Consider the following 3,387-nt stretch of genomic DNA (forward strand, 5'->3'; position numbering starts at 1 on the left):
TGACTTATTGCACAGTGTCAGAGCTTTCTAACCAGATCCTCAGTGCCACATGTCTGCTGTTCGTGACCACAAAGCTATCCCCATCACTCCTTTGCACCCGTGAAGGGCAGATAGACGAGTAGTTTGTTTATTATGGGCAAACGTATCGGTAGCCAGAACTACCGATTCAGGCACCATCGCTAAAATACGTATAAAGCTCCAAATATTCAATCCGCTGCCCTGGCTACCCTGGTGGGGCTTTGGCAGAATTTGGGAGAGATGCAAAGTGTGCATCTGAAGTCAGCACGGTTGTCGGGGAGATAATCGAAGGGGAATTCAGCCACTTGCTTTACCCGACAAGAAAATGCCTATTCTGGAGGCATGGTTCGCACGTTTATGGCACGAAGTTTAATCTATTCTTCACACATCTCTTCTGTTTCTTTTTGCCGCTGACACGTTAACAATCTTCCAACACAGGAACACTTTTATGAAGCCAAAAATTCAATTTTGTTCCTTCTTGTCTTCGTGTGTCTGCGCATTTCATTCTTTCGTTGTCCACACCCATCGGGCCCATTTTACGCCGTATGCACCCGATCCGTTAACAGCTATTCGCTGAACTTTAAGGATGGAGTCGTTTCACCAATGGGTTACAGGTACCGATTTCGAGGATATACCGAGAAGACATCTCCATTGTATAAATTCAATCCTGCAGAGCTCTATGCTGACGCCATCACTGCACAAGCGGAACAAAACAAAGCACTGCTGGCAACATACGTAGAAGGCGTTCACGCCTACAGAGGAAATCAAAACACAGGCAAGCTGCTATTGATGATGCAGCCACCTTTAGTCGCTTTCCTGTGGCGAAAGCGCATACAACAAAGTTCGGTAGGCCGGAACCTCCCAACCCAAAAGCAGAACTTTTTTGTCCTAGCGCGGTCGATCTCTTCGGAGCGCAGCCGTACGACCCTGAGAGGCTCATTCCAGCGTTGGGAAACGTCCGGTGTGAATGGCGCTCAAATGAGCAGAGCAACTTCGGGCTCCATTGTCTACGAGGAGAGGAAACGCGCCAACTGGCTCTTTCGCTCCTCAAGACCTCGCGAATGTGAGTGAACTGGCGAAAATGCTTGTGTAGAGCTTGCGCCGTCATGGTGCATGCAGTTCCGGTAGCGCCAAGCCTTCTCCTACTGTTTAGGGTAGACTCGCTGAAATGCCTCTGGGTTCTTTGCGCGAGTCGGTAGGCGTAGCCCCGCCCCTTCAGTTCTATGACGCGTTGATCGTCTCGCCCCTTTCGAAAGCCCACTGTCGCCCCTTTGTCTTTTCCGCTCATGCCCCAAAGTTTTGAGATTCGGCACGGCCGGTACCGCTCCACATGCAGAACGTTCGGACTTAGGCAACCGGCGTGTCTCAATTCTTCTGGGCGAGGGCCAACTGAAGCAGGTCAATGTGGCTATGAAGTCTTCTAAACGGGATGGTCATTCGCTCGGACTGGAGGCTTGTTGGTAAAACGAGACGGTTTTATTTTGGTTGTATGACGTGTTTGTATTAACAAGCTCGATTACCCATAACCTCATTAACCTCGGCACTTCCAGCCTAAACCTCAGCTACGTGGAACGATGACAACTTTGTCCTGGTCATTCTTCCGGTGACGTCATCGGTTGCCAAAGCTTCGCGAACAGTATGCTCAATGCTCCAACTTGAGCGGTCTCTTAAATAGAGGCAGCACCACTCCACACTCCCAGTTGTCGCTTAATTTTTGACGGAGTTGATCAGCGCATTTTCACGTCTCAGGTTTACTTGACGCATTGCATGCATATTTCTTCTATGTTAGTGAAAAACGCTTCTAAAGGAACCGCTTGCTGCTTTCAGTATCTACTAACCGAGGTCATACCCCTCAATTTTCGACTTTTGCCGACCAACGTTGTAGAGTGTCACTTAGTGGGCACCCACTGCATGCGTCATTCGATATAAGAACCCTTCTCTGATGATTAGTAGGACAAAAACGCTTGCACCCACTTTCATGAAATAATTTTTGATTGATCGAGGTGCTTGTTTCGACAAAGAGTTAGCTGTTAGGAATAAACATTGCAAATGTTTTGGTTTTTTTTTGTTCAATTCAACAGTTCGCATCTAAAAGTAAAAACTCCTCCGCCACACATCTTCCAGCAGCTACCATTCCGTCAGTTAGGGCGTCATGGCGCCATACTAGTATGCACGTACTTAAGAGCTCTTCGTTTTCGGATAAGACCCGGTACGTCGCGACTGCCGCGCCAAGAGAAAGCATTGGCAAAATTGTGTTCAGCACACTTTCCACCTGAAAACTGTTTTTCTGAAATGTAGCTTGCTCTTGGAGACAGCTGACCTGAGATACCGCACGGAAGCCAGCAGCAAATACAGAACCATTTCAGAAAGACCTGCAACGTTGTTTTCGATCTACCCTTTTCCACCGTGCTTAATTCTCTCTCATCCCTTGTCAGTAAAGGCAAGACCTTATTTTGTTTTAATGACAAGTTCTATTTGAGGTATCTGATGAATGAACCATGAGCCATTCTTTTGCTGCGGACTGCTGTGTCCGCCGAAATAGCCTTTTGATCGAAAGGAGCAGTACGCGCGTGTTAAGCAGCGTGTCTCCGCCGTCCGTCGGACGCTAAAAATGTCCGGGGGCCTGAGCGGCCATTGTTGGGGCTTGTTTTTATTAGTCCCGCACCTGGACGCCTGCGTGTTGCCGCCCGCGTTCCAGCGAACCTCGTTAGCCCTGCCTAAAGAAACTATCGATGGCGAAAGGCGGCTGAAGAGGGCGGCTGAGTCGAAACAAAGGAACACAGCCTTCGTGGCTGCGTCTACCCAGGACCACCAGGTGGCGCACTAAGTCCTGTCCTCTGCTGCACGCTCGACACAATGACCCTCGTACGACAAGCGTCTATACACCAGGTCGACGCGGCTCGCCCCGCGCTCTTCGGACTGTCACTGTGGCGGTAAAAAGGTACAACTGCTCAAGGAAAGAAGCTAACAAGTAACGTACAGGTGCGGCCAAAAGTAAACGGAGCACGCTATTGCCTTCTAACATTTTTTCACTCCCTTCCTAGTTGAGACTGGCAACTGTGTAATGTGTAGGCTAATAGTAGACGATAGTTCTCTTCCTCATGTCCTATAGGAAAGGCGAGATTGCAATTAGAACGAAACGGAGTGCTTCGTTTACATATGTCTGCGCCTGTACACTTGCTTGTTCTATGGTCGTCTTTTGCGACCGTCTTTCTTGCTCTCTCTATATCGCTTTGTTGACCGTTGTGCTCGTTGTCTGATCTTATGAAGCAATGGCCAGTGCTTTGAGGTTTGACACTTTTAGTTAAAAGTGCAAGTCCAGCATTAAGCGGTAGTTTTGACAGAATATCCGCCTCCTATTATTCTTAG

Source organism: Amblyomma americanum, chromosome 7 (assembly GCF_052857255.1).
Source record: "Amblyomma americanum isolate KBUSLIRL-KWMA chromosome 7, ASM5285725v1, whole genome shotgun sequence".
In the NCBI taxonomy this organism is placed as follows: domain Eukaryota; kingdom Metazoa; phylum Arthropoda; class Arachnida; order Ixodida; family Ixodidae; genus Amblyomma; species Amblyomma americanum.